This window comes from Gossypium hirsutum, unplaced genomic scaffold (assembly GCF_007990345.1).
Source record: "Gossypium hirsutum isolate 1008001.06 unplaced genomic scaffold, Gossypium_hirsutum_v2.1 scaffold_30, whole genome shotgun sequence".
NCBI lineage: Eukaryota > Viridiplantae > Streptophyta > Magnoliopsida > Malvales > Malvaceae > Gossypium > Gossypium hirsutum.
In genome coordinates, this window is record NW_024402774.1 from 23608 (window position 1) to 35000 (window position 11393).

Consider the following 11393-nt stretch of genomic DNA (forward strand, 5'->3'; position numbering starts at 1 on the left):
GTACCTTGGTGCTCGGATGTGTGGAGCCTCGGGCAGCATCGGCACCTTGATGGTGGGATGTATGGGAGCCTCGAGCAGCATCGTCACCTTGGTGGCTCGGATGTGCAGAACCCTCGAGCACCATCGACACCTTGGTCCTGGGACGTGCGGGAGCCTCGAGCAACATCGGTACCTTGATGGCTTGAATGTGCGAGAGCCCCGAGCAGCATCGGCACCTTGGTGCAGGAATGTGTGGGAGCCTCGAGCTGTTTTTGCACCTTGGTGGATCAGATGCGCGGGAGTCGCGAGCACCATCGATAACTTGGTGCTGGGATGTGTGGGAGCCTTGAGCACCATTGGCACCTTGGTTGCTCGGATGTGGGGGAGCTCGCGCAGTATCGACACCTTGCTACTTGGATGTGCGGGAGCCTCGAGCACCAACGGCACCTTGGTGGCTCGGATGTGCGGGAGCCTTGGGCAGTATTGGCACCTTGGTGCTGGGCTGTGCGGGAGACTCGAGCAGCATCGGCACCTTGGTGCTCGGAGGTGCGGGACCCTCGAGCAACATCGGGACCTTGGTGGCTCGGATGTACGGGAGCCTCAAGCACCATTGGCACCTTGATGCTGGGATGTGCGGCAGCCTCGAGTAGCATCGGCACCTTGGTGCTTGGATGCGCGGGAGCCTCGAGCTGCATCGGTACCTTGGAGGCTCAGATGTGCGGGAGACTCGAGTAGCACTTGTACCTTGGTGTTCGGATGTGCGGGAGCCTCGAGCACCATCGGTAGCTTGGTGGCTAAGATGTGCGGAGCCTCGGGCAGCATCGGAACATTGGTGCTGAGATGTACGGGACCCTCGACCAGCACCGGCACCTTGGTGGCTCAGATGTGCAGGAGCCTCGAGCAGCATCGGTACCTTGGTGCTGGGATGTGCGGGAGCCTCGAGCAGGATCGGCACCTTTATTGCTGGAATGTGCGGGAGCCCCGAGCAGCATCGGCACCTTGGTGCTCAGATGTGTAGGACCTTCAGGCCGTATCGGCACCTTGGTGGCTCGGATGCGCGGGAGCTGAGAGCCACGAGCACCATCGCCACCTCAGTTGCTCGGATGTGGGGGAGCTTTGCGTAGTATCGGCACCTTGGTGCCTGGATGTGCAGGAGCCTCGAGCACCATCGGCACCTTGGTGCTGGGATGTCGAGGAGCCTCGAGTCGCATCAGCACCTTGGTGGCTCAGATGTGTGGGAGACTCGAGCAGCATTTGTACCTTGGTACTCCGATGTGTGGAGCCTCGGGCAGCATCGGTACCTTGATGGCTTGAATGTGCGAGAGCCCCGAGCAGCATCGGCACCTTGGTGCAGGAATGTGTGGGAGCCTCGAGCCGTTTTTGCACCTTGGTGGATCGGATGCGCGGGAGTCGCGAGCACCATCGATAACTTGGTGCTAGGATGTGTGGGAGCCTTGAACACCATCGGCACCTTGGTTGCTCGGATGTGGGGGAGCCTCGCGCAGTATCGGCACCTTGGTACTTGGATGTGCGGGAGCCTCGAGCACCATCGGCACCTTGGTGGCTCAGATGTGCAGGAGCCTTGGCCAGTATTGGCACCTTGGTGCTGGGCTGTGCGGGAGACTCGAGCAGCATCGGCACCTTGGTGCTCGGAGGTGCAGGACTCGGAGCAGCATCGGAACCTTGGTGGCTCGGATGTACGGGAGCCTCGAGCAGCATTGGCACCTTGGTGCTGGGATGTGCGGCAGCATCGAGCCGCATCGGCACCTTGGTGCTGCGAGGTGCGGGAGCCTCGAGCCGCATTGGCACCTTGGTGGCTCGGATACACGGAAGCCTCGAGCACCATAGGCAGCTTGGTACTGGGATCTGCAGGAGCCTCGAGCACCATCGGTAACTTTGTTGCATGGATGTGCGGGAGTCTCGAGCAGCATCGGCACCTTGATACTTGGATGTGCGGGAGCCGCTAGCACCATCGGCACCTTGGCGTCTCGGATGTGCGGCAGCTTCGACCACTATCGGCACCTTGGTGCTGGGATGTGCGAGAGCCTCAAGCCACATTGGCACCTTGGTGGCTCGGACGTGCGGGAGCCTCGAGCACCATCGGCACCTTGGTGCTGGGATGTGGGGGAGGCTCGAGCCGCATCGACACCTTAGTGGCTCAGATTTGTGAGAGACTCGAGCAGTATTTGTACCTTGGTGTTCGGATGTGCGGGAGCCTCGAGCACCATCGGCACCTTGGTGCTGGGATGTGCGGGAGCCTCGAGCAGCATCGGTACCTTGGTGGCTCGGATGTGCAGGAGCCTCGAGCAGCATCAGGACCTTGATGGCATGAATGTGCGGGAGCCTCGAGCAGCATCGGCACCTTGATACTTGGATGTGCGGGAGCCGCTAGCACCATCAGCACCTTGGCTGCTCAGATGTGCGGCAGCCTCGAGCACCATCGGCACCTTGGTGTTGGGATGTACGGGAGCCTCAAGCCGCATCGTCACCTTGGTGGCTCGGACGTGCGGGAGCCGCGAGCACCATCGGCACCTTGGTGCTGGGATGTGGGGGAGGCTCGGGCCGCATCGGCACGTTGGTGGCTCAGATGTGCGGGAGACTCGAGCAGCATTTGTACCTTGGTACTCGGATGTACGGAGCCTCGAGCAGCATCGGTACCTTGGTGCTGGGATGTGCGGGAGCCTCGAGCAGCATCGGTACCTTGGTTGCTCAGATGTGGGTGAGCCTCGCGCAGTGTCGGCACCTTGGTACTTGGATGTGCGGGAGCCTCGAGCACCATCGGCACCTTGGTGGCTCGGATGTGCGGGAGCCTTGGGCAGTATTGGCACCTTGGTGCTGGGCTGTGCGGGAGACTCGAGCAGCATCGGCACCTTGGTGCTCGGAGGTGCGGGACCCTCGAGCAACATCAGGACCTTGGTGGCTCGGATGTACGGGAGCCTCGAGCAGCAATGGGACCTTGATGCTGGGATGTGCGGCAGCTTCGAGTAGCATCGGCGCCTTAGTGTTTGGATGCGCGGGAGCCTCGAGCTGCATCGGCACCTTGGAGGCTCAGATGTGCGGGAGACTCGAGTAGCACTTGTACCTTGGTGTTCGGATGTGCGGGAGCCTCGAGCACCATCGGTAGCTTGGTGGCTCAGATGTGCGGAGCCTCGGGCAGCATCGGCACATTGGTGCTGAGATGTACGGGACACTCGAGCAGCATGGGCACCTTGTTGGGTCAGATGTGCAGGAGCCTCGAGCAGCATCGGTACCTTGGTGCTCAGATGTGAGGGAGCTTCAGGCCGTATCGGCACCTTGGTGGCTCGAATGCGCGGGAGCCGAGAGCCTCGAGCACCATCGCCACCTCGGTTGCTCAGATGTGGGGGAGCCTTACGTAGTATCGGCACCTTGGTGCTTGGATGTGCAGGAGCCTCGAGCACCATCGGCACCTTGGTGCTGGGATGTCGAGGAGCCTCGAGTCGCATCAGCACCTTGGTGGCTCAGATGTGTGGGAAACTCGAACAGCATTTGTACCTTGGTGCTCAGATGTGTGGAGCCTCGGGCAGCATCGGCACCTTGATGGTGGGATGTATGGGAGCCTCGAGCAGCATCATCACCTTGGTGGCTCGGATGTGCAGGACCCTCGAGCAGCATCGGCACCTTGGTCCTGGGACGTGCGGGAGCCTCGAGCAACATCGGTACCTTGATGGCTTGAATGTGCGAGAGCCCCGAGCAGCATCGGCACCTTGGTACAGGAATGTGTGGGAGCCTCGAACCGTTTTTTTACCTTGGTGGATCAGATGCGCGGAAGTCGCGAGCACCATCGATAACTTGGTGCTGGGATGTGTGGGAGCCTTGAGCACCATCGGCACCTTGGTTGCTCGGATGTGGGGGAGCCTCGCGCAGTATCGGCACCTTGGTACTTGGATGTGCGGGAGCCTCGAGCACCATCGGCACCTTGGTGGCTCGGATGTGCGGGAGCCTTGGGCAGTATTGGCACCTTGGTGCTGGGCTGTGCGGGAGACTCGAGCAGTATCGGCACCTTGGTGCTCAGAGGTGCGGGACCCTCGAGCAACATCGGGACCTTGGTGGCTCGGATGTACGGGAGCCTCGAGCAGCATTGGCACCTTGGTGCTGGGATGTGCGGCAGCCTCGAGTAGCATCGGCACCTTAGTGCTTGGATGCGCGGGAGCCTCGAGCTGCATCGGCACCTTGGAGGCTCAGATATGCGGGAGACTCGAGTTGCACTTGTACCTTGGTGTTCGGATATGCGAGAGCCTCGAGCACCATCGGTAGCTTGGTGGCTCAGATGGGCGGAGCCTCGGGTAGCATCGGCACCTTGGTACTGAGATGTACGGGACCCTCGAGCAGCATCGGCACCTTGGTGGCTCAGATGTGCAGGAGCCTCGAGCAGCATCGGTACCTTGGTGCTGGGATCTGCGGGAGCCTCGAGCAGGATCGGCACCTTGATGGCTTGAATGTGCGGGAGCCCCGAGCAGCATCGGCACCTTGGTGCTCAGATGTGTGGGAGCTTCAGGCCGTATCGGCACCTTGGTGGCTCGGATGCGCGGGAGCCGAGAGCCTCAAGCACCATCGCCACCTCGGTTGCTCGGATGTGGGGGAGCCTTGCGTAGTATCGGCACCTTGGTGCTTGGATGTGCAGGAGCCTCGAGTACCATCGGCACCTTGGTGCTGGGATATCGAGGAGCCTCGACTCGTATCAGCACCTTGGTGGCTCAGATGTGTGGGAGACTCGAGCAGCATTTGTACCTTGGTGCTCGGATGTGTGGAGCCTCGGGCAGCATCGGCACCTTGATGGTGGGATGTATGGGAGCCTCGAGCAGCATCGTCACCTTGGTGGCTCGAATGTGCAGGACCCTCGAGCAGCATCGGCACCTTGGTCCTAGGACGTGCGGGAGCCTCGTGCAACATCGGTACCTTGATGGCTTGAATGTGCGAGAGCCCCGAGCAGCATCGGCACCTTGGTACAGGAATGTGTGGGAGCCTCGAGCCGTTTTTGCACCTTGGTGGATCGGATGCGCGGGGGTCGCGAGCACCATCGATAACTTGGTGCTGGGATGTGTGGGAGCCTTGAGCACCATCGGCACCTTGGTTGCTCGGATGTGAGAGAGCCTCGCGCAGTATCGGCACCTTGGTACTTGGATGTGCGGGAGCCTCGAGCACCATTGGCACCTTGGTGGCTCGGATGTGCGGGAGCCTTGGGCAGTATTGGCACCTTGGTGCTGGGCTGTGCGGAAGACTCGAGCAGCATCGGCACCTTGGTGCTCGGAGGTGCAGGACCCTCGAGCAACATCGGGACCTTGGTGGCTCGGATGTACGGGAGCCTCGAGCAGCATTGGCACCTTGGTACTAGGATGTACGGCAGCATCGAGCAGCATCGGCACCTTGGTGCTAGGAGGTGCGGGAGCCTCGAGCCGCATCGGCACCTTGGTGGCTTGGATACACGGAAGCTTCGAGCACCGTAGGCAGCTTGGTACTGGGATCTGCAGGAGCCTCGAGCACAATCGGCAACTTTGTTGCATGGATGTACGGGAGTCTCGAGCAGCATCGGTACCTTGATACTTGGATGTGCGGGAGCCGCTAGCACCATCGGCACCTTGGCGGCTCGGATGTGCGGCAGCCTCGAGCACTATCGGCACCTTGGTGCTGGGATGTGCGGGAGCCTCAAGCCACATTGGCACATTGGTGGCTCGGACGTGCGGGAGCCTCGAGCACCATCGGCACCTTGGTGCTGGGATGTGGGGGATGCTCGAGCCGCATCGACACCTTAGTGGCTCAGATTTGCGAGAGACTCGAGCAGTATTTGTACCTTGGTGTTCGGATGTGCGGGAGCCTCGAGCACCATGGCACCTTGGTGCTGGGATGTGCGGGAGCCTCGAGCAGCATCGGTACCTTGGTTGCTCGGATGTGCAGGAGCCTCGAGCAGCATCGGCACCTTGGTGCTGGGATGTGCGGGAGCCTCGAGCAGCATCGGGACCTTGATGGCATGAATGTGCGGGAGCCTCGAGCAGCATCGGCACCTTGATACTTAGATGTGCGGGAGTCGCTAGCACCATCAGCACCTTGGCGACTCAGATGTGCGGCAGCCTCGAGCACCATCGGTACCTTGGTGCTGGGATGTACGGGAGCCTCAAGCCGAATCGACACCTCGGTGGCTCGGACGTGCGGGAGCCGCGAGCGCCATCGGCACCTTGGTGCTAGGATGTGGGGGAGGCTCGAGCCGCATCGGCACGTTGGTGGCTCAGATGTGCGGGAGACTCGAGCAGCATTTGTACCTTGGTACTCGGATGTACGGAGCCTCGAGCAGCATCGGTACCTTGGTACTGGGATGTACGGGAGCCTCAAGCCGTATCGATACCTTGGTGGCTCGGACGTGCGGGAGCCGCGAGCACCATCGGCACCTTGGTGCTGGGATGTGGGTGAGGCTCAAGCCGCATTGACACGTTGCTGGCTTAGATGTGCGGGAGCCTCGAGCAGCATCAGCACCTTGGTGGCTCGGATGTGCAGGAGCCTCGAGCCGCATCAGCACCTTGGTGCTGGGATGTGCGGGAGCCTCGAGCATCATCGGGGCCTTGATGGCTTGAATGTGCGGGAGCCCCTAGCAGCATCGGCACCTTGGTGCTCGGATGTGTAGGAGCTTCGAGCCATATCGGCACCTTGGTGGCTCCGATGCGCAGGAGTCGAGAGCCTCGAGCACCATCGCCACCTCGGTTGCTCGGATATGGGGGAGCCTTGCGTAGTATTGGCACCTTGGTGATTGGATGTGCAGGAGCCTCGAGCACCATCGGCACCTTGCTGCTGGGGTGTCGGGGAGCCTCGAGTCGCATCAGCACCTTGGTGGCTCAGATGTGTGGGAGACTCGAGCAGCATTTGTACCTTGGTGCTCGGATGTGCAGAGCCTCGAGCAGCATCGGCACCTTGATGGTGGGATGTATGGGAGCCTTGAGCAGCACCGTCACCTTGGTGGCTCGGATGTGCAGGACCCTCAAGCATCATCGGCACCTTGGTCCTGGGACGTGCGGGAGCCTCAAGCAGTATCGGTACCTTGATGGCTTGAATGTGCGGGAGCCCCGAGCAGCATCGGCACCTTGGTAATAGAATTGGGAGCCACCAACCAAGGTAACAGAATTGCGGTCCTTTCTTGGTTTAGCAAACTACTATCGATGTTTCATTGAAGGCTACTCCAAGATCACTGCACCCTTGACGGACTTGTTGAAAAAGGGTAAAGTATGGGACTGGGACTCTCGGTGTGGGAAAGCTTTTGACCAAGTAAAGCAAGCAATGGTGAGCGAACCTGTACTTGCTTTACCAGACTTTTCAAAGGCGTATGCGGTACGTATGGATGCTTCAGACTATGCAATTGGGGGAGTATTGATGCAAGAGGGGCATCCAGTTGCTTTCGAAATTCAAAAGCTGAATGAGATGGAACGGAGATACACAATCCAAGAAAAAGAGATGACTGCTGTGGTGCATTGTTTGCGCACATGGAGGCACTATTTGCTGGTTTCAGGTTCGTGGTATTCACTGGTAATGTTACAAATAGTTATTTCCTAACCCAGAAAAAGTTGTCCCCCAAACAGGCTCGCTGGCAGGTTTTCCTAGCGGAGTTTGATTTTAGCATGGAGTACAAGCCGGGGAGTGCCAACATTGTGGCTGATGTGCTTAGCCGAAAGATGGAATTTGCAACGATAAGCCAACCTAATAGACCCTTATTGAAGCGCATTCAAGAAGGGTTGTCCCATGATTCCACGGCCAAAACTTTGATTTAGCTTGCCAAGGAGGGAAAAACGAGGTGATTTTGGCTCGAGGGAGAATTACTATACACTCAAGGACAACGTCTATATGTGCCCCAACATGGGAACTTACGAAAGGAAGTCATAAAGGAATGTCATGATTCAAGATGGGCTGGTCATCCGGGCATGCACCGCACTTTGGCTCTCTTGGAGGATCGATTTTATTGGCCTCACATGAGTGACGATGTGGAGACTTACGTGAAAACTTGTTTGGTGTACCAATAAGATAAAATCGAGTTGAAGGCTCCTACTTGTGGGGGAGCCTCGTGCACCATCGGTATCTTTGTGCTCGGATGTGTGGGAGCCTCAGCCACCATCGGCAACCTTGGTGCTTGGATGTGTGGGGGCCTCGAGCACCATCGACACCTTGGTGCTAGGGTTTGCGGAAGCCTCGAGCACCAAAGCTAAAGTTGGGCCCCTGTTGGTGCGGGAGCGTTGGGCTAAGAAAAGTGTCCCCGTTTCAGACACATGAATGTCGCCTGGTAGCGCATTGACCAAGTTTTTTTAGCTCTTTAGGGGGAAGTGATATTGAGCGAGCAGGGGTTGTCCAGGGCACTGCCCACGCCCATCTCATGCCCGGACGTCGGGGCCTTCCACTGCTGGTTAGGTTCGCGGTGGTGCTCCGGCGATCCATCCCGGTAGTGCTCCAGCGATCCACCCGGTGGCGCTTCGGCGATCCATCCCGGCATATAGAAAACAATGCAGCGAGTTGTTCTGGTCCCTCCCCTTTCGGAACAAGAGCCTCCAGCACCTTGGGCCCTTGGTCATGCCGGAGCACATGGCAGCATCGGCACCTTGGTAGCTCGGATGTGCGGGGGCCTTGAGCACCATCGGCACCTTGGTGCTTGGATGTGCGAGAGCCTCGACCACCATCGGCACCTTGTTGGCTCCAATGTGCAGGAGCCTCAAGCAGCATTGGCACCTTGGTGGTTGGATGTGCGGGAGCCTCGAGCAGAACCGGCACCTTGGTGGCTCGGATGTGCAGGATCTTCGAGGAGCATCAGCACCTTAGTGCTGGGATGTGCGGGAGCCCCGAGCCGCATCGGCACCTTCGTGGCTCGGATGTGCGGGAGCCTCGAGCGGCATCGGCACCTTGGTGCTTGGATGTGCGGGAGCCTCGACCACCATCGGCACCTTGGTGGCTCGGATGTGCGGGAGCCTCGAGCAGCATCGGCAACTTGGTGCTTGGATATGCGGGAGCCCTGACCACCATCGGCACCTTTGTGCTGGGATGGGCGGGAGCCTCGAGCAGCATCGATACCATGGTGGCTCGAATGTGCGGGGGCCTCGAGCACCATCGGCACCTTGGTGCTTGGATGTGCGGGAGCCTCGAGCACCATCGACACCTTGGTGGCTCGAATGTGCAGGAGCCTCAAGCAGTATCGGTACCTTGGTGGCTTTGATGTGTGGGAGCCTCGAGCAAAACCGGTACCTTGGTGGCTCGGATGTGCGAAAGCCCCGAGCCGCATCGACACCTTGGTGGCTCGGATGTGCGGGAGCCTCGAGCGGCATCGGCGCCTTGGTGCTTGGATGTGTGGGAGCCTCGACCACCGTCGGCACCTTGGTGGCTCCGATGTGCGGGAGCCTCGAGCAGCATTGGAACCTTGGTGGCTCGGATGTGCGGGAGCCTCGAGCAGAACCGACACCTTGTTGGCTCGGATGTGCAGGATCCTCGAGGAGCATCAGCACCTTGGTGCTAGGATGTGCGGGAGCCCCGAGCCTCATCGGCACATTGGTGGCTCGGATGTGCGGGAGCCTCGAGCGGCATCGGCACCTTGGTGCTTGGATGTGCGGGAGCCTTGATCACCATCGGCACCTTGGTGGCTCGGATGTGCGGGAGCCTCGAGCAGCATCGGCACCTTGGTGCTTGGATGTGCAGGAGCCCTGACCACCATCGGCACCTTTGTGCTGGGATGTGCGGGAGCCTCGAGCAGCATCGATACCTTGGTGGCTCGAATGTGCGGGGGCCTCGAGCACCATCGGCACCTTGGTGCTTGGCTGTGCGGGAGCCTCGAGCACCATCGGCACCTTGGTGGCTCGGATGTGCAGGAGCCTCGAGCAGTATCGGTACCTTGGTGGCTCGGATGTGCGGGAGCCTCGAGCAAAACTGGTACCTTGGTGGCTTGGATGTCCGAGGATCCTCGAGGAGCATCGGCACCTTGGTGCTGGGATGTACGAAAGCCCCGAGCCGCATCGGCACCTTGGTGGCTCGGATGTGCGGGAGCCTCGAGCGGCATCGGCACCTTGGTACTTGGATGTGCTGGAGCCTCGACCACCATCGGTACCTTTGTGGCTCCGATGTGCGGGAGCCTCTAGCAGCATTGGAACCTTGGTGCTTGGATGTGCGGGAGCCTCGAGCAGAACCGACACCTTGGTGGCTCGGATGTGCAGGATCCTTGAGGAGCATCAGCACCTTGGTGCTGGGATGTGCGGGCGCCCCGAGCCGCATCGGCACCTTGGTGGCTCGGATGTGCGGGAGCCTCAAGCGGCATCAGCACCTTGGTGGTTGGATGTGCGGGAGCCTCGACCACCATCGGCACCTTGGTGGCTCGAATGTGCGGGAGCCTCGAGCAACATCGGCACCTTGGTGCTTGGATATGCGGGAGCCCTGACCACCATCGGCACCTTTGTGCTGGGATGTGTGGGAGCCTCGAGCAGCATCAGCACCTTTGTGCTGGGATGTGTGGGAGCCTCGAGCACCATCGGCACCTTGGTGGCTCGGATGTGCGGGAGCCTCAAGCAGTATTGGTACCTTGGTGGCTCGGATGTGCGGGAGCCTCGAGCAAAACCGGTACCTTGGTGGCTCAGGTGTGCGAGGATCATCGAGGAGCATCGGCACCTTGGTGGCTCGGATGTGCAGAACCCTCGACCAGCATCGGCGCCTTGGTGCTTGGATGTGCGGGAGCCTCGACCACCATCGGTACCTTGGTGGCTCGGATGTGCGGGAGCCTCGAGCACCATCGGTACCTTGGTGCTTGGTTGTGCGGGAGCCCTGACCACCATCGGCACCTTGGTGCTGGGATGTGCGGGAGCCTCGAGCAGCATCGGCACCTCAGTGCTGGGATGTGCAGGAGCCTCGAGCAGCATCAACACCTTGGTGCCTCGGATGTGCGGGAGCCTCGAGCAGCATCTGCACCTTGGTGCTGGGATGTGTGGGAGCCTCGACCAGCATCGGCACATTGGTGGCTCGGATGTGCAGGAGCCTCGACCAGCATCGGCACCTTGGGGGCTCTGATGTGCGGGAGCCTCGGAAACCGTTGGCAACCTTGGTGCTTGGATGTGCGGGAGCCTCGAGCACCATCGGCACCTTGGTGCCAGGGATGTGCGGGCTAAAGAAAAGTGTCCCCGTTTCAGACATACAAATGTTTCCTGGTAGCAGATTGACGAAGTCTAGCTCTTTAAAGGGTAGAGATCTGCTGCCCCCCGACGTGCCCCCCTCCGAGCCGAGGTGGGGTGCGTCTAGCCCCCTATAGGGGTCGGGTTATCCCGCATGACTTAGCAACAGAGGTGGGTTGGTCACCGGCGGTAGTGGCCGGGGTGAAGATTTTTTGGCCGGTCGAGCCCATACCCATAGAAATGTAGCCAATGACTCCAGGACCAAGTTTCCTATATCGGCCAAAG